The sequence below is a fragment of the Triticum urartu genome, chromosome 5 (assembly GCF_003073215.2).
Source record: "Triticum urartu cultivar G1812 chromosome 5, Tu2.1, whole genome shotgun sequence".
Taxonomy (NCBI): domain Eukaryota; kingdom Viridiplantae; phylum Streptophyta; class Magnoliopsida; order Poales; family Poaceae; genus Triticum; species Triticum urartu.
The window spans coordinates 28,460,974-28,482,168 of NC_053026.1; the positions used below are offsets into that span (position 1 = coordinate 28,460,974).

The 21,195-nt window shown below is 40.6% G+C and overlaps 1 long non-coding RNA gene across 1 annotated transcript; it reads right to left on the reverse strand.

Annotated features, from left to right (window-relative positions):
* Positions 1–847: 847 nt before the first annotated feature.
* LOC125555505 lies at positions 848–2,940 on the reverse strand. Its single transcript, XR_007304732.1, has 3 exons — positions 2,705–2,940; positions 1,543–1,639; positions 848–886 (listed from the first exon to the last, which is right to left on the reverse strand). It is a non-coding gene; the product is annotated as an uncharacterized LOC125555505 (long non-coding RNA).
* Positions 2,941–21,195: the final 18,255 nt, after the last annotated feature.

Here is a 21,195-nt window from a genome sequence, read left to right on the forward strand (position 1 = left end):
TGCTGGGCCTCTCATGTTTTTCCCTCAAAAATAATTGTCCAATATAACTTGGGCCTAGCCCAGTTCTGAAAAAATTGATCCAATACAAAAGAAGTTATTATGCCATTGACATTACAACACATCACACCACAAGCTATCTTGGGCAACGTGCAAGGTTATTATATTACAACCATTCATTCCAGCAATACATATCTAAGATATCTTTACATCCCAGGAACAGCAACTGCCAAACAAAACTATTCTACAACAAAGAAAATTAAAACAAAAATTTAGATGCTAAGACATAATAGAAGTTCCTATTGTCCTCCTCCTTCCAACATTTGAAAACCTCATTCACCTGCGGTAGATCAATCATGAGTGAGAAACTATATAGCAGAAAAAATGTTTAAATGATGCAAAAATAACAATCATTACACATGTTATTCGGGTACAAATTCATTAGTCATTCCACATGGTATGGCAGGTACAGATTCATCAGCCATTAGAGTAGATAATAACATCACTGGCAACAATTAATACGGCTTGGATCAAGTCTCAAGCATAATAGAGTACAGATTAGTCCAGTTTATACTCCTCTTTTAGAGGTACAGATTATAGCTAATGGGAGCCAATGTCTAGGAGTATTTGAAAATGATACAACATCATGGAGTGGGATAACATGTTTAGCAGTACAGGTTATATAGTAAGCAAGCAAGCAATTTGGCAAGCTATGTTGCAAGATAATTGTTGTGTCGCTAACAATCACCATGTAAGAATGCTTTGTTGTACTAATACATGCACATCAAGCGAGAGTGGTGTTCTATTCTTACCACATAGGCACAAGTGAGATGATGCCCGATTCGCCCTACTTCTCCACAAGACTCGACCAGGAGCACAAGAAAGTAGGCTGGTAACAAAATAACAAGCCACACATAAAACTGTTATGCCCTGGACAACTACAGAGAAGAAAGCAAAAGTAACCAGAATAGTAGAGGTGTGGTGATCAAGTATATAAACACTCCTAGCAGCTAATTATCTAAGGGCATTGCTCATAATGAAGAGCAAAGTATTTTTATGGGGAGGAAAGGCTCCCAGCTTCACCACCCCCAGGATATGCATTCAAACAAGAATTTATTAGTGAAGAACAAAAAGAGCGGCTCCCCTATTTTTTGCTGGAACTACAGTAGCCTAGCTTAGCTTCAAACAAGAATAACGAATTTGTAAGACTTGTATGTCTGCCATAACCAAGCAAGCAGATTCAGTAGCTACTTAAAAAAAATCCTAGTTCCGAATTCTTTCATACAGTAACGGTGACTAGATGAAGGTTATTGAGTAGTAGTAATATGCATCTACATCACATAAGTTAGGCCCGTATAATTCCCTTGAAGAAGTTGTATTGACACTCACACATAGACATCTCAAGGAAAATTCTAACTGTATTTGTGGGTTTCAGCTAAAAAGGGCAACAACAACAATGAGCATCAGCGTCACTGAAATACTAATAATCATGCTTGCTGCCTTTCCTGATGATCAACTGGAGGTTCCTTCTCACCACACAAGTACCTGCTGCCATGCCACCTGCCCTGTACCGTGGTCACTCGGAGTTGCCGAACAGCCAAAGCACTTCGTGCTCCCGCTCGTCCCAGAAACTGCAAGATGACTGAAAACAGTCAAATATTAAGATTCTTAATCATTCTGATATATATAACAAATATGTGATGCAAATTTGATAAAAAAGGTAGGAAATGCTACGTGAACACCGCTAGCGTGGGCTACTCCTACTCCTACTCCACTGTTGACCCAAAAACTGGGGGGGATACTTTGGAAACGCTGTATTGTTCCTGCTGATATGTTGAGTCGAGTTTCTGAAATGAATCATGTTTGGTTCATTCGATAAGGAACGAAGTCAAGCCATGTATGATGCCAACGCCTATCTATTCTCATGAACAAGTTAGCTTCCTATAAAAATAAATAAGTGAATAGCTTCCTATCTAGTATAACAGGAGTAGTACAGAAGAAGTAAACCAAGTCGCCGATCGAACGACCGACGACCAAACAGGATGGAAAGCGTGCATTGATTGCGGGCACAATGTCGCTACCAGTACCACGTCCGTACTCGATCGGTACTGCTGTATGATGGCCAAGTACCCCAACGACTGACAACGAGGTTGACGAAAAAAATTGAATCACCGACGGGTGAGCATGGATCGCATAATTTGCCCCGGAGTGCACGGCGGGAGACGGTGACTAGACTGGCGCATACGTACACAAAATTCCACATGAACAGATCTGACCTCGGCATCTGAGCGACTCAACGGCAGTGGTAGTGAAGGGGCGGATGCAAAATGCAACCTGTTCCGACTACACAAAGTTCAGCTACACCTGTAGGCACTTGACACCCCCCAACTACGTCTGTAAGCCCTGCTCTATAGTTCAATTGAAACTAACTCACATGTGCAAGAAACAAAAATACCTTGCATGTATTTATGCGTTGGCTTCAGGGGACTGCAACTACGCAAAGACGAGGAGGGTGTCAACCGTTGCTGCACTGCAGGCACCATCAAGAAATAGCCTCCAGCTCCTAACCTACGGATGAGATCCATCGAGCACTAACCAACTCTTGACCTCGACATCACTATCTAGTGCATATCACGAACAGATCTGACGCGGTAAGCGAGAACGAACCAAGGATAAAGGCGGGAGGGAGATGTATCTCATCTATTACCTGGGAGAGACGCCCGCTGCCAGTCGCAGTCGCCGGAGCCGAGGGAGCCGATGGCGCTGTCCCGTCCTAGTGGCCGGAGACCCTAGACAGGCCACGCGCGCGTTGGGTCCGGCCAGATTGATGGAGCGCCATGCTCGTCGGTGAGCAAGACAGCCGTGGTTGCTGGGCGGCGACGCCTCTATCTCCAGCGAAGTCGAGGCGGGCGGTGGAGAGCAGGGCCGATCGAGATCACAGAGGGAGGGAGGGGGTTGGGGGTGGGGGGCGGTGGGTGTGTGGGGGCTGAGGGGGTGAGGGAGATGGATCCATGAGGTCCGCTACCATGGCTTTCCGATCCGCACGACTGTCGCCGTGGTTTTGGATCTGTGGGAAGGGGAGAGGATGGCGATGGCGGCGGCGGTGTATGGATTTGGGAGAGAGAGGAGGGGAAGTAGTGCGGGGGACGAGTGGTGTGCAGGGAGAGTGGGTGGGTGTGGGTGGGTGAGAGGGTGGACGTTGGATCCATCCACCGTGGATGGCTCAGATTTCATAGAGAGGGGCGATCCGCGTGAGAGATCCTGATTGGTTCGATATTTTTGTCATTTAAAATAGTTTCTAAGTGCTAAAACATAGTAAAATGTGAAGCAACTGCCCGTATTATTTTGCAAAATGGCACCACATTCATGGCATAGTTTGTTCAAATGACCTCATATTGTGCACAAGGGTGCATCTTGGAATTCCAAACAATGTTGCCTAAGGGAGTTTTCGCTTTCATTGCACAAAAGAGCCATTTTCCATTTTTTGAGTGCCCAAAAGGAGGTTTTTTTGTGAAGGACCTCCCAAATAATTGTTGCAAAATTGGACCAAATCATTTTTATAAAATACTAGGCCATATTTAATGCATAGATGACCAAATGGTTGGGTGTCAAAAGATTCGATCCACCTCTGGTGAAAAAGACAAATTTCCGCCGATTCAGCAGGAAGCGGGTCAAATTTGAACTGCAGCTGCCACATAGTTTTCTTTTTATTTTTTCTAAAAATCATTTTTAGGTACAAAAGTATCTATTTTATCAGAGAAAGACCAAAAAAATTCCAAGATTCAACAACTAGCTAGGAACGGTCATTCCCGCCATTTTGACCGCATTTTGAAACGGGCATAAAAAATTCAAAAAAATCAAAAAATTGGAAAACCTTCGCATTGTGTCATTATATGTGACCAAGTTTCCAGGAAAAATAATAAACTTGTAATACGGAAATTTATTTAAAAAAGTGTTCTTAGAAATGAGCTGTCATGCGTGAAGATTCATGGCTTTCAAGCCAAATGATCAATCTTATGGCCACATTCATGGCACAGTTTGTTCAAATGACCTCATATTGTGCACAAGGGTGCATCTTGGAATTCCTAACAATGTTGCCTATGGGAGTTTTCACTTTCATTGCACAAAAGAGCCATTTTCCATTTTTTGAGTGCCCAAAAGGAGGTTTTTTTGTGAAGGACCTCCCAAATAATTGTTGCAAAATTGGACCAAATCATTTTTAAAAAATACTAGGTCATATTAAATGCACAATTGACCAAATGATTGGGTGTCAAAAGATTCGATCCACCTCTCGTGAAAAAGACAAATTTCCGCTGATTCAGCAGGAAGCGGGTCAAATTTGAACTGCAGCTGCCACATAGTTTGCTTTTTATTTTTTCTAAAAATAATTTTTAGGTACAAAGTATCTATTTTATCAGAGAAACACCAAAAAAATTCCAAGATTCAACAACTAGCTAGGAACGTTCATTCCCGCTGTTTTGACCGCATTTTGAAACGGCCATAAAAAATTCAAAAAAATCAAAAAATTGGGAAACCTTCGCATTGTGTCATTATATGTGGCCAAGTTCCCAGGAAAAATAACAAACTTGTAATACGACAATTATTTTAAAAAATTGTTCGCAAAAATGAGCCGTCATGCGTGAAGATTCATGGCTTTCAAGCCAAATGATCAATCTTATGGCCACATTCATGGCATAGTTTGTTCAAATGATCTCATATTGTGCACAAGGGTGCATCTTGGAATGTCAAACAATGTTGCCTAAGGAAGTTTTCATTTTCTGTGCACGGAAAATTCATTTTCCATTTTCCGAGTGCCTGAAATGAGGTTTTTTTGTGAAGGACCTCCCAAATAATTGTTGCAAAATTGGAGCAAATCAATTTTCTAAAATATTAGGCCATATTTAATGCACAATTGACAAAATGGTTGGGTGTCAAAAGTTTTGATCCACCTCTGGTGAAAAAGACAAATTCCCGCCAATTCAGTAGGAAGCGGGTCAAATTTGAACTGCAACTGTCTCATAGTTTGCTATTTACTTTTTCAAAAAATAATTTCTAGTTACATAAGTACCTATTTAATCATAAATACATGGTTTGGCGGCGATACGTCGAGGTTTGGATAGTGGTCGAGGGCCCCAACTCTAGAGTGCGTAAACTCGCATGCCGCCGCGTGGTCACCGCGTGACTGTGGCATTGCCATGTGTTCTGGGCGGCCTAGGCATGTCTAGTGGGTTGGGCACTCCCCAGGTAGGTGCTAGGGAGAAAATTACAACATAATATTCTCACAAAGAGACTGATCGATGCTCAAACATGAATTAGCAGCCAAGTGTTTGATTAGCGGTACGGAAAATGTACTTGGCTAATGGGCGTGAGTTTTGGCTGAGGATGATCAGTTACTAAGAAGACCGTATTCACAAATTTTCAGCTCAAAAGGAGGAGCCTAGGTGGTACTTGCTTTGCAAACTACCACACTAGACATAAATACAAATGTTGAAGATCGTCTCAAAATAATGAATGGATTGAGCTGGCATTTGGTGGAGGATGGTTATTTGGGCATAGGAAAGCACTGTAGAAAATGGATACTATTTGGACATGCCAAAGTGGTACTTCCTTCACAAACTGTTGTTCTGAACAGAATAGGAAAATGAATATTTTTGAATTATTTTTGAACTAGGCAAGGAAGGTTCTTACATATTTGACAAAGATATGGCCCAAAGAATTTATGAGATTTTTTTGGGAATTTTGGGAATGACAGAAATATAGGTTGCTTCACAACCTAGGGCAAAAACTGCCACATGGACATGACACATAGGCAAAACTGATGAGGTGGCGCCTAGTCATAGCAACCCACCACAATTTACAAGGCTATGACCATCTATATTGGTCGTTAACAACTAGAAATAAGGCAGCGGACTAGCGCTCTTTGCTTTATGAACATTTTATGTAAGGAAATTACGACCTTTTTGACCAAAATGGTCGTTATGGTTCAGGGTTTAGAGGCCCCCAGACAGCTTTTGACCAATTGGTCTAAAATGGTCATAAATTTATGACCAATTCTTCGAGGGTCACTGACAGAAGGTCATAAGTTGACATATTTCTTGTAGTGACACAACCTGGTAATGAACCTGAAACTAGTGATAATACTAATAATAATGTTCATAATGATGCTCAACCTAGCAATGATAATGATATAGAAATTGAACCTGTTGTTGATCTTGATAACCCACAATCAAAGAATCAACGTTATGATAAGAAAGACTTTGTTGCTAGGAAACGCGGTAAAGAAAGAGAGCCTTGGGTTCAGAAACCCATGCCTTTTCCTCCCAAACCATCCAAGAAAAAGGATGATGAGGATTTTGAGCGCTTTGCAGAAATGATTAGACCTATCTTTTTGCGTATGCGATTAACTGATATGCTCAAAACCAATCCTTATGCTAAGTACATGAAAGCTATCATTACAAATAAAATAAAGATACCGGAAGCTGAAATTTCCACCATGCTTGCTAATTATACTTTTAAGGGTGGAATACCAAAGAAACTTGGAGATCCCGGTGTACCAACTATACCATGCTCCATTAAAAGAAACTATGTTAAAACTGCTTTATGTGATCTTGGAGCCGGTGTTAGTGTTATGCCTCTCTCTTTATATCATAGACTTGATTTGAATAAGTTGATACCTACTGAAATATCTTTGCAAATGGCTGATAAATCAACTACTATACCTGTCGGTATTTGTGAGGATGTGCCTGTTGTAGTTGCAAACGTTACTATTTTAACGGACTTTGTTATTCTTGATATTCCCGAGGACGATAGTATGTCTATTATTCTTGGAAGACCCTTTTTGAATACTGCAGGGACTGTTATTGATTGCACTAAAGGCAATGTCACTTTCCATGTTGATGGTAATGAGCATACGGTACACTTTCCGAGGAAACAACCTCAAGTTCATAGTATCAACTCTATTGGAAAAATTCCATCGATTATATTTGGAGGTTTTGAATTTCCTCTTCCTACTGTCAAGAAGAAATATGATAATCTTATTATTGGGGATGTGCATATCCCCGTTGAGGTAACATAGTGTTATTCGAAATTTCTCCGGTTCCATGATTATTCGGAATGAGTTCGTTAACAAGACTTGATCAACCTTGTTAGAGGATTCCTTTTGATGACCATGAGATGGATGAAACTAGAAGGCACAACCTTCTGTACCCCACTTTTACTTTCTGTTATTTATATAAAATAAAATAAAATAAATATTTTTCTGTCTGTTATCTGATTATCCATGCAATATAAAAATACCTCGAAAATAAAAGTTCTCCAAACACCCTGAAATTTAAATATGATTTTTTTAGAATATTTGAGGATTTATGGAACTGAGAATACCAGGGGGGTCAACCACCTGCCCACGAGGGTGGAGGGCATGCCCCCTGCCTCGTGGGCCCACAGTGGCCCTCCTCCACTTATTCCTGCACCCACACACTTCATCTTCCTCCCACAAACACGAATATCCAGCTCAAGCACGAGTTCTAGCTCATCTTGCTGCCATTTTTGATCGCCTTGCTCAAAGCACCTCTCACAAAACTGCTTGCGAAGATTGTTCCTTGGTATGTGACTCCTCCATTGGTCCAATTAGTTTTTGTTCTAGTGCTTTATTCATTGCAAATTTTTTCTGCTTAGGTGACCCTATTCTTGAGCTTGCATGACAAATTTATATGGTCAAAAGTAGTTTTGATGTATGATATAGGCCCTAGGCACTTATAGGAGTAGTTACTATCAATATTATTGAGTTTGGTTTACTTTTATTTTGAAGTTACTAAAAAATTCAGATTTTTTCAGAAAATGATGAGGAGATTATTGTGGGGCTCATCGAGCCAAAGCTCGAAGGAAAAGGCATCGAAGCCTAAGTATAATTTGCCGCGCACCGCGGAGATTCGGGCGTGTGAATGGCCTTCTGACGATTTCTTGAGAGTAGCCGGTATCTATGAAGATTTTCATGAATTGGCTCATAATGCAAGCCTCACCGCTTTCCTCCACGACCATTGTGATCAGTATCTCTTACTCACAAATACCTTTGTGCAAAACTTTCATTTCCATTCTAGGAACTCACCACCTATAGTGGAGTTTCATTTATATGATGAGCATAAGGAGATGTCACTTTATGATTTTTGTCGGATTTGTCTAGTCCCTTTTGAGGGCAAGACAGAAGAACCACATCGTGATGATGTGGAGGGTTTTATTGATACTATCACTGTAGGGGAAACTAGGAAAGTTTCCGATGCACGAATCACTAGCTTACACTTTCCTGTTTTACGTTACTTTGCATTTTAGTCGTTGCTTAATTGGTCGCAGAAACTGTGGAAACCTTAGTATCCCTGATATTATTATCTTGCTCCAAGGTTTATACAGTGATAACACTTTTAGTATGGGCGGTATTATTGCCAAACGGTTAAGTTTGAACCATACCAAAGGCCCTATCTTTGGAGGCATCTATGCCTCACGCCTAGCTGCACATTTTAACATACCTATTAAGCATGCTGAGAAGGAAGAAAAGGTGCTGCCCCGTGTTTATCTAGATTATAAAAGTACGGTAGCACATGATTTTATTGTTAAGAATAGGGAAGGAGAGCTTAAATATCAATTGTTCTTTAACAAACATCATCCTGAGACTATTACCCTGCCTGCTCTTTCTTTGTTTGATTTGTCTATAGGCACACACCTTGTTCCGTTGAAGGCTATTTACGCCTACCGAAACCCTGCACCAGCCGAGGAGCCAGAGCCGGAACCACAAATTGATCCTTCACGACAATCTAATTACCAGTGGGATCTGGAGATGATTGCCAGCCAGTGGCAATTGTAGCCTTCTTCTTCCTCATCGAAGTATGACCCCAACTACTATTATGGATATCCGCCAAGCCAGCCATGGCCATAGACCAACTGAGGCCAAAAGCCTAAGCTTGGGGGAGTACGTATTTCCCACCGACATTATATTTATGTTCACACACTCATTGCTAGATGTCGGTGCTCATACTTTTTCATTGTATCATCCATGCTAGTTTAATTTCCTTTTTATGCTTTCCTCTTGTGTGTTTAATAAACCTTAAGAAAAACCAAAAAAAATTAGTTGTAGCTTTTAATCAGTTTAATTTTCATGCTTGTAGTAGTAATTAAAAAGAAAACCCAAAAATATTTCCTATTCTTCTTTTGCTAGTTGGGAGCTTTCCCGTGTAAATAGTTTTATTTCTTTTCTTTTCTTTGGGGGTCGATAGGAGAAGACCATGATTAGATTGTTGAAGTGGCTCTTATATGCATTATTGTTTATCTGACAAAATACCCCATATTGCCTTGTCTTCTCCTATTTATTGAATGCTTGTAGATTCTAGCTTAGTCCAATGCACGCGATCTATTATTATTATTCACACTATTCGGTCGTGCGAGTGAAAGGCAATTGTGATGATTTATGATGGACTGGCTGAGATGAGAAAAGCTGGTATGAACTCGACCTCTTTTGTTTTTGTAAATATGATTAGTTCATCGTTCCTGATTCGGCCTATTATGAATAAACATGTTTGCAATGACAACTAGAGATCATAGTTTCTTGTGCCATGCTTGATTAGCTATGAGTTATAATGGTTTACCTTGCGTGCCAACATGCTATTAAAATGGTTATGATGTGGTATGATAGGGTGGTATCCTCCTCTGAATGATTTAAGTGACTTGACTTGGCAGATGTTCACGCATGTAGTTGAAACAAAATCAACATAGCCTTCATGATATTTATGTTCATGGTGGATTATATCCTACTCATGCTTGCATTCGATGTTGATTAATTTTAATGCATGTTCATGACCGTTGTCGCTCTCTAGCTGGTCACTTCCCAGTCTTTTGCTAGCCTTCACTTGTACTAAGCGGGAATATTGCTTGTGCATCCAAAATCCCTTAAACCCCAAAGTTATGCCACATGAGTCCACTATACCTACCTATATACAGTATCTACTTGCCGTTCCAAGTAAATTTGTATGTGCCAACCTCTAAACCTTCAAATAAATATCCTGTTTTGTATGCTCGAATAGCTCATGTATCAACTAGGGCTGTCCGTATCTTCCATGTTAGGCGGGTTACTATCAAGGGGAGTGGACTCCGCTCCTCACTCACGAGATAAATGGCTGGTCACCGGGATGCCCAGTCCCATGCTTTATGCAAACTAAATCAAAATAATTGCAAACAAAACTCCCCTGGGACTCTTGCTAGTTGGAGGCACTCGTTGTTTCGAGCAAGCCATGGATTGATGCTTGTTGGTGGAAGGGGGAGTATAAACTTTACCATTCTTTTTGGGAACCGCCTATAATGTGTGTAGCATGGAAGATATCGCCATCTCTTGGTTGTTATGTTGACAATGAAAGTATACCGCTCAAAATATTATTCACCTCTGTTTCAAAACCAAGCTCTGGCACCTCTACAAATCTCTGCTTCCCTCTGCGAATGGCCTATCTATTTACTTTTATGCTGAGTCATCATCCTCTCATTAAAAAGCACCAGTTGGAGAGCACCACTGTCATTTGCATTCATTATTGTTAGTTTACATTGAGTATGACTTGACTGGATTTCTTTTACCATGAATTACAATGTCTAGTCAGTCCTTGGTCTTTAAAGGTGCTCTGCATTTATGTTTTGCGGTCTCAGAAAGGGCTAGCGAGATACCATCCTGTTATATCATATTATGATTGTTTCGAGAAAGTGTTTTCATCCAAGATTTATTATTATGGCTCGCTAGTTGATTATGCTATTGATATAAGTAAACTTGAGACCTATGCGTTATTGTGAATGTGGTTACTTATAATCCTTGCTGAAAACTTGAATGCTGGCTTTATATATTTACAACAACAAGAGCAAACAGAGTTTGTAAAAGTTTTTCTTTATCACTTTCAGTTTGTCAACTGAATTGCTTGAGGACAAGCAAAGGTTTAAGCTTGGGGGAGTTGATACGTCTCCAACGTATCTACTTTTCCAAACACTTTTGCCCTTGTTTTGGACTCTAACTTGCATGATTTGAATGGCACTAACCCGGATTGACGCTGTTTTTAGCAGTATTACCATGGTGTTATTTATGTGCAGGAGCAAATGTTCTCGGAATGACCTGAAACTTCACGGAGCTACTTTTCAGAAAATAAGAAAAATACATGCAAAAGATGGAGGCCAGGGGGCCCACCACCTTGCCACGAGGGTGGGGGGCGCGCCTGCCCCCCTAGGGCGTGCCCCCTACCTCATGGGCCCCTGATGTCTACTATAGAACCTTCTTCTTGTAGACGTTGTTGGGCCTCCAAGTGCAGAGGTTTGTAGGAAAGTAGCAAATTTCCCTCAAGTGGATGACCTAAGGTTTATCAATCCGTAGGAGGCATAGGATGAAGACGGTCTCTCTCAAGCAACCCTGCAACCAAATAACAAAGAGTCTCTTGTGTCCCCAACACACCCAATACAATGGTAAATTGTATAGGTGCACTAGTTCGGCGAAGAGATAGTGATACAAGTGGTATATGGATAGTAGATATGAGTATTTGTAATCTGAAATTATAAAAACAGCAAGGTAACAAGTGATAAAAGTGAGTGTAAACGGTATTCCAATGTGTGGAAACAAGGCCTAGGGTTCATACTTTCGCTAGTGTAAGTTCCCTCAACAATACTAACATAATTGGATCACATAACTATCCCTCAACATGCAACAAAGAGTCACTCCAAAGTCACTAATAGCGGAGAACGAACGAAGAGATTATGGTAGGGTACGAAACCACCTCAAAGTTATTCTTTCCAATCAATCCGTTGGGCTATTCCTATAAGTGTCACCAACAGCCCTAGAGTTTGTACTAGAATAACACCTTAAGACACAAATCAATCAAAACCCTAATGTCACCTAGATACTCCAATGTCACCTCAAGTATCCGTGGGCATGATTATACGATATGCATCACACAATCTCAATTCATCTATTCAACCAACACATAGAACCTCAAAGAGTGCCCGAAAGTTTCTACCGGAGAATCACGACGAAAACGTGTGCCAACCCCTATGCATAGGTTCATGGGCAGAACCCGCAAGTTGGTCACCAAAACATACATCAAGTGGCACGTGGTATCCCATTGTCACCACAGATATTCACGGCAAGACATACATCAAGTGTTCTCAAATCTTTAAAGAATCAATCTGATAAGATTACTTCAAAGGGGAAACTCAATTCATTACAAGAGAGAAGAGGGGGAGGAGAAACATAAGATCCAACTATAATAGAAAAGCTCGCGATACATCAAGATCGTATCATCTCAAGAACACGAGAGAGAGAGAGATCAAACACATAGCTACTGGTACATACCCTCAGCCCCGAGGGAGAACTACTCCCTCCTCGTCATGGAGAGCGCCGGGATGATGAAGATGGCCACCGGAGAAGGATTGCCCCCTCCGGCAAGGTGTCAGAATGGGTCTAGATTGGTTTTCGGTGGCTACGGAGGCTTCTGGCGGCGGAACTCCCGATCTATTACCCGTTCTGGAAGTTTTAGGGTATATGGAGTTATATAGGCAGAAGAAGCACGTCAGGGGAGCCACAGGGGCCCAATGAGGCAGGGGGGTGCTCCCTAGGGGGGGGGCGCCCCCCACCCTCGTGGGCAGCTCCCGTATCTTCTGACGTGGGGTCCAAGTCCATCAGGTGTGTTTCCTTCCAAAAATAACTTCTCTAGTTGATTTCGTTCCGTTTCGACTCCGTCTGATATTCCTTTTCTTCAAAACACTGAAATAGGCATAAAACAAAAAATCTAGGATGGGCCTTCGGTTAATAGGTTAGTCCCAAAAATAATATAAAAGTGGATAATAAACCCCAATATTGCCCAAAACAGTAGATAATATAGCATGGAGTAATCAAAAATTATAGATACGTTGGAGACGTATCAAGCATCCCCAAGCTTAATTCCTGCTCGTCCTCGAGTAGGTAAATGATAAAAAAGATAATTTTTGATGTGGAATGCTAGTTGGCATAATTTCAATGTAATTCTTCTTACTTGTGATATGAATATTCAGATCCGAAAGATTCAAGACAAAAGTTGAATATTGACATAAGAATAATAATACTTCAAGCATACTAACTAAGCAATCATGTCTTCTCAAAATAACATGGCTAAAGAAAGTTATCCCTACAAAATCATATAGTCTGGCTATGCTCCATCTTCACCACACAAAATATTTAAATCATGCACAACCCCGATGACAAGCCAAGCAATTGTTTCATAATTTTGATGTTCTCAAACTTTTTCAATCTTCACGCAATATATGAGCGTGAGGCATGGATATAACACTATAGGTGGAATAGAATGGTGGTTGTGGAGAAGACAAAAAGGGAGAAGATAGTCTCACATCGACTAGGCGTATCAACGGGCTATGGAGATGCCCATCAATAGATATCAATGTGAGTGAGTAGGGATTGCCATGCAACGGATGCACTAGAGCTATACATGTATGAAAGCTCAACAAAAGAAACTAAGTGGGTGTGCATCCAACTTGCTTGCTCACGAAGACCTAGGGCATTTTGAGGAAGCCCATCATTGGAATATACAAGCCAAGTTCTATAATGAAAGATTCCCACTAGTATATGAAAGTGACAACATATGAGACTCTCTATCATGAAGATGATGGTGCTACTTTGAAGAACAAGTGTGGAAAAAGGATAGTAGCATGGCCCTTTTTTTATTTGGCCTTCCTTTTTTTATTTGGCCTTTTTTTAATTTGGGACAATGCTCTATTAATGATAATCATCACACTTCTATTTATTTACAATTCAATGATTACAACTCGATACTAGAACAAAGTATGACTCTACATGAATGCCTCCGGCGGTGTACCGGGATGTGCAATGATGCATGAGTGACATGTATGAAAGAATTATGAACGGTGGCTTTGCCACAAATACGATGTCAGCTACATGATCATGCTAGCAATATGACAATGATGAATGTGTCATAATAAACTGGATGGTGGAAAGTTGCATGGCAATATATCTCGGAATGGCTATGGAAATGCCATAATAGGTAGGTATGGTGGCTATTTTGAGGAAGGTATATGGTGGGTGTATGGTACCGGCGAAAGTTGCGCGGTACTAGAGAGGCTAGCAATGGTGGAAGGGTGAGAGTGCGTATAATCCATGGACTCAACATTAGTCATAAAGAACTCACATACTTATTGCAAAAATCTATTAGTTATCGAAACAAAGTACTACGCGCATGCTCCTAGGGGGATAGATTGGTAGGAAAAGAGCATCGCTCGTCCCCGACCGCCACTCATAAGGAGGACAATCAATAAATAAATCATGCTCCGACTTCATCACATAACAGTTCACCATACGTTCATGCTAGGGGAATCACAAACTTCCACACAAGTATTTCTCAAATTCATAACCACTCAACTAGCATGACTCTAATATCACCATCTCCATATCTCAAAACAATTATCAAGTATCAAACTTCTCTTAGTATTCAACACACTCATAAGAGAATTTTATTATTCTTGAATACCTAGCATATTAGGATTTTAAGCAAATTACCATACTATTTAAGACTCTCAGAATGATCTAAGTGAAGCATGAGAGTTCATCCATTTCTTCAAAATAAAACTACCACCATGCTCTAAAGGATATAAGTGAAGCACTAGAGCAAATGACAAACTACTCCAAAAGATATAAGTGAAGATCAATGAGTAGTCGAATAATTATGCAACTATGTGAAGTATCTATAACATTTAATAATTTCAGACCTTGGTATTCTATTCAAACATCAAGCAAAGCAAAATAAAATGACATTCTAAGAATAGGAAAAATCATGTGAAGAAGCAAAAACTTAGGATCAACCGATACTAACCGATAGTTGTTGAAGAAGAAAGGTGGGATGCCAACCGGGGCATCCCCAAGCTTAGATGCTTGAGACTTCCTGAAATATTATCTTGGGATGCCTTGGGCATCCCCAAGCTTGAGCTTTTGTGTCTCCTTAATTCCTCTCATATCATGGTCTCCCTATATTTCAAAAAGCTTCATCCACACAAAACTCAACAAGGACTCGTGAGATAGGTTAGTATAAACCATTGCCAAAACCTTATCATACTCTACTGTAGCAAATCACTAAAATTATTATTCAACATTGCATACTAAATGCCACTGCATATTTAATAGTCCTATCCTCAAATAGAATCATTAAAGAAGCAAACATATGCAAATAATGCAAACATAACAGCAATCTGCCTAAACAGGATAGTCTGTAAAGAATGCTGCAACATCCATACTTCCCTAACTCCAACAATTATGAAAGAAAATTCCCACTGTAGTAAATTTATCAGAGCTTAATATGAAAAAATGTTTCAACATTTTATCACATTCTGACTTTTCTAGGGAATTATTGCAACAGCGGTAAACTTTCTGTTTTCAAACAGCAACATGTATACTTGTAACATAGGCATAGCAAAGGATATCAATGCCACTTTTATTGAAATAAAATATGCAAAACATTTTTCTAAATAACATCAAGCAAATCCTAACAAAATAAATTGACTCTCCAAGCAAAACACATATCATGTGTCGAATAAAAATATAGCTCCAAGTAAAGTTACCGATGAACGAAGACGAAAGAGGGGATGCCTTCCGGGGCATCCCCAAGCTTAGGCTTTTGGTTGTCCTTGAATATTACCTTGGGGTGCCTCGGGCATCCCCAAGCTTAGGCTCTTGCCACTCCTTATTCCATAGTCCATCGAATCCTTACCCAAAACTTGAAAACTTCACAACACAAAACTTAACAGAAAACTCGTAAGCTCCGTTGGTATAAGAAAATAAATCACCATCATAAGGTACTGTAGTGAACTCATTATAAATTCATATTGGTGTAATATCTACTGTATTCCAACTTCTCTATGGTTCATACCCTCTGATACTACTCATAGATTCATCAAAATAAGCAAACAACACATCGAAAACAGAATCTGTCAAAAACAGAACAGTCTGTAGTAATCTGGATCAAACGTATACTTCTGGAACTCATAAAATTCTCAAATAAATTTCTGGACCTGAGGAATTTATCTATTAATCATCTTCAAAAATAATTAACTAAATAGCACTCTCCAAATAAAAATGGCATCAATTCTCGTGAGCGCTAAAGTTTCTGTTTTTTACAGCATGATCAGCAAGACTTTCCCAAAATCTTCCCAAGGGTTCTACTTGGCACAAACACTAATTAAAAGCATTAAACCACATCTAAACAGAGGCTAGATGATTTATTTATTACTAAACAGGAGAAAAAAGCAAGGAACTAAAATAAAGTTGGGTTGCCTCCCAACAAGCGCTATCGTTTAATGCCCCTAGCTAGGCATGATGATTTTAATGATGCTCACAGAAAGGATAAGACTTGAAATATAAAGAGAGCATCATGAAGAATATGACTAGCACATTTAAGTCTAACCCTCTTCCTATGCATAGGGATTTTGTGAGCAAACAATTTATGGGAACAATAATCAACTAGCATAGGAGAGCAAAACAAGCATAACTTCAAAATTTAAAGCACATAGAGAGGAAACTTGATATTATTGCAACTCCTACAAGCATATGTTCCTCCCTCATAATAATTTTCAGTAGTATCATGAATGAATTCAACAATATAACCAGCACCTAAAGCATTCTTTTCATGATCTATAAGCATAGAAATTTTATTACTCTCCACATAAGCAAATTTCTTCTCATGAATAATAGTGGGAGCAAAATCAACAAAATAACTATCATGTGATTGAAAATTAAGATCAAGATGACAAGTTTCATGGTTATCATTATTATTTAAAGCATACGTGTCATCACAATAATTATCATAGATAGGAGGCATGCTTTCATCATAATAAATTTGCTCATCAAAACTTGGGGGACAAAAGATATCATCTTCATCAAACATAGCTTCCCCAAGCTTGTGGTTTTGCATATCATTAGCATCATGGATATTCAAGGAATTCATACTAAAAACTTTGCAATCATGCTCATCATTCAAATGTTTAGTGCCAAATATTTTATAGATTTCTTCTTCTAGCACTTGAGCACAATTATCCTTTCCATCATACTCATGAAAGATATTAAAAAGGTGAAGCGTCTGAGACAAACTCAATTCCATTTTTTTATAGTTTTCTTTTATAAACTAAACTAGTGATAAAACAAGAAACTAAAAGACTCGATTGCAAGATCTAAAGATATACCTTCAAGCACTCACCTCCCCGGCAACGGCGCCAGAAAAGAGCTTGATGTCTACTACACAACCTTCTTCTTGTAGACGTTGTTGGGCCTCCAAGTGTAGAGGTTTGTAGGACAATAGCAAATTTCCCTCAAGTGGATGACCTAAGGTTTATCAATCTGTAGGAGGCGTAAGATGAAGATGGTCTCTCTCAAGAAACCCTGCAACCAAATAACAAAGAGTCTCTTGTGTCCCCAACACACCCAATACAATGGTAAATTGTATAGGTGCACTAGTTCGGCGAAGAGATGGTGATACAAGTGGTATATGGATAGTAGATATGAGTATTTGCAATCTGAAATTATAAAAACAGCAAGGTAACAAGTGATAAAAGTGAGCGTAAACGGTATTGCAATGTGTGGAAACAAGGCCTAGGGTTCATACTTTTGCTAGTGTAAGTTCCCTCAACAATACTAACATAATTGGATCACATAACTATCCCTCAACATGCAACAAAGAGTCACTCCAAAGTCACTAATAGCGGAGAACGAACGAAGAGATTATGGTAGGGTACGAAACCACCTCAAAGTTATTCTTTCCAATCAATCCGTTGGGCTATTCCTATAATTTTCACAAACAGCCCTAGAGTTCGTACTAGAATAACACCTTAAGACACAAATCAATCAAAACCCTAATGTCACCTAGATACTCCAATGTCACCTCAAGTATCCGTGGGCATGATTATACGATATGCATCACACAATCTCGATTCATCTATTCAACCAACACATAGAACCTCAAAGAGTGCCCCAAAGTTTCTACCGGAGAATCACGACGAAAACGTGTGCCAACCCCTATGCATAGGTTCATGGGCGGAACCCGCAAGTTGGTCACGAAAACATACATCAAGTGGCACATGGTATCCCATTTTCACCACAGATATCCATGGCAAGACATATATCAAGTGTTCTCAAATCTTTAAAGACTCAACCCGATAAGTTTACTTCAAAGGGGAAACTCAATTCTTTACAAGAGAGAAGAGGGGGAGGAGAAACATAAGATCCAACTATAATAGCAAGCTCGCGACACATCAAGATCGTATCATCTCAAGAACACGAGAGAGAGAGAGATCAAACACATAGCTACTGGTACATACCCTCAGCCCCGAGGGAGAACTACTCCCTCCTCGTCATGGAGAGTGCCGGGATGATGAAGATGGCCACCGGAGAAGGATTGCCCCCTTCGGCAGGGTGCCAGAACGGGTCTAGATTGGTTTTCGGTGGCTACGGAGGCTTCTGGCGGCGGAACTCCCGATCTATTATCCGTTCTGGAAGTTTTAGGGTATATGGAGTTATATAGGCAGAAGAAGCACGACAGGGGAACCATGGGGGCCCCACGAGGCAGGGGGCACGCCCTAGGGGGGGGCCCCACCCTTGTGGGCAGCTCCCGTATCTTCTGATGTGGGGTCCAAGTCCATTAGGTGTGTTTCCTTCCAAAAATAAATTCTCCAGTTGATTTCGTTCCGTTTCGACTCCGTCTGATATTCCTTTTCTTCAAAACACTGAAATAGGCATAAAACAGCAAATCTGGGCTGGGCCTTCGGTTAATAGGTTAGTCCCAAAAATAATATAAAAGTGGATAATAAAGCCCAATATTGCCCAAAACAGTAGATAATATAGCATGGAGCAATCAAAAATTATAGATATGTTGGAGACGTATCAGCCCCCTGTTGCCTCTCCAACTCCACCTCCATATATTGAGTTTCGATGAGAAAAAAATAAAGGAGAAGAAATCATCATGTTTTACGCTACAGAGCCGCCACCAAGCCCTAAAACCTCTCGAGAGGGCTGATCTGGAGTCTGTTCGGGGCTCCGAAGAGGGGAATCCGTTGCCATCGTCATCATCAACCATCCTCCATCACCAATTTCATGATTCTCACCGCCGTGCATGAGTAATTCCATCGTAGGCTTGCTGGACGGTGATGGGTTGGATGGGATCTGTCATGTAATCGAGTTAGTTTTGTTAGGGTTTGATCCCTAGTGTCCACTATGTTCTGAGATTGATGTTGCTATGACTTTGCTATGCTTAATGCTTGTCACTAGGGCCCGAGCACCATGATTTCAGATCTGAACCTATTATGTTTTCATCAATATATGAGTGTTCTTGATCCTATCTTGCAAGTCTATAGTCACCTATTATGTGTTATGATCCGTTAACCCCGAAGTGACAATAATCGGGATACTTACCGGTGATGACCGTAGTTTGAGGAGTTCATGTATTCACTATGTGTTAATGCTTTGTTCCGGTTCTCTATTAAAAGGAGGCCTTAATATCCCTTAGTTTCCGTAAGGACCCCGCTGCCACGGGAGGGTAGGACAAAATATGTCATGCAAGTTCTTTTCCATAAGCACGTATGACTATATTCGGAATACACGCCTACATTATATCAATGAAGTGGAGCTAGTTCTGTGTCACCGTAGGTTATGACTGTTACATGATGAACCGCATCCAGCATAATTCTCCATCACTGATCCATAGCCTATGAGCTTTCCATATATTGTTCTTCGCTTATTTACTTTCCCGTTGCTATTGTTATCATCACTACAAAATACCAAAAACATTACTTTTATTACTTTTACCTTTTGCTACCATTATCACTACTATCATATTACTTTGCTACTAAACACTTTGCTGCAGATATTAAGTTTCCAGGTGTGGTTTAATTGACAACTCAGCTGCTAATACTTGAGAGTATTCTTTGGCTCCCCTTGTGTCGAATCAATAAATTTGGGTTGAATACTTTACCCTCGAAAACTGTTGCGATCCCCTATACTTGCAGGTTATCAATGCGCTCTTCGTGCAAATTTTTGACATCCATCACACCTACTGACTAGATCCTCTGCATCAGCGTGAGCCGTTAACCAGTAAAAACCATGAAAAAAAGCTTTGCCACAAGATACTTTGATCCGGCGTGATGACCACAATCCCCTTCATGGATCTCACAAAGTATTTCTTGACCTTCTTCGGGAGAAACACAACGCTGAAATGCTCCAGTGACGCTGCGATGGTACAACTCTCCGTCAGAAATCGTCATTGACTTGGACCGCTGGGTTATCTGTCGGGCCAGGGTCTCGTCCTCTGGCAACTCACCCCGGGTCATGTAAGCCAGGAACGGTACTGTCCAATTTGGAATAAGATGAATAGCCGCCACTAACTGTGCCTCCAGGTTAGGAATGGCCAAATCTTCCTCTGTAGGCAACTTAACAGACGGGTTATGTAAAACATCCAAAAATGTGTTAGGTGGTACCCGCTTACGCTGAGATCCCAACCGGCTTAAGGCATCGGCCGCTTCGTTCTTTCTACGGTCAATGTGTTCCACTTGATAACCCTTAAAATGCCCTGCAACAGCGTCGACCTCGCAGCGATAAGCCGCCATGAGAGGATCCTTGGAATGCCACTTGCCTGACACCTCTTGAGCCACCAAATCTAAATCTCCAAGGCACCGGACCTGGCTCAGACTCATCTCTTTAGCTATTCGAAGACCATGGAGCAAGGCTTCATATTCTGCTACGTTGTTAGTACAAGGAAACATCAATCGCAACACATAACAAAACTTGTCCCCTCGAGGAGAAGTTAAAACAACTCCAGCCCCCGAGCCTTCCAACTGTTTGGACCCATCAAAATGAATCATCCAATATGTGTTGTCTGGTTTCTCCTCTGGCATCTACAACTCTGTCCAGTCATTAATGAAGTCAACCAGCACTTGAGATTTGATCGCAGTACGTGGCATATACTTCAAACCATGAGACCCAAGTTCAATAGCCCACTTGGCGACTCGTCCTATGGCTTCTCTATTTTGAATGATGTCTCCTAGAGGAGCAGAGCTAACCACAGTGATTGGGTGACCCTGAAAGTAATGTTTAAGCTTCCGGCTCGCCATGAACACCCCATAAACGAGCTTCTGCCAGTGTGGATATCT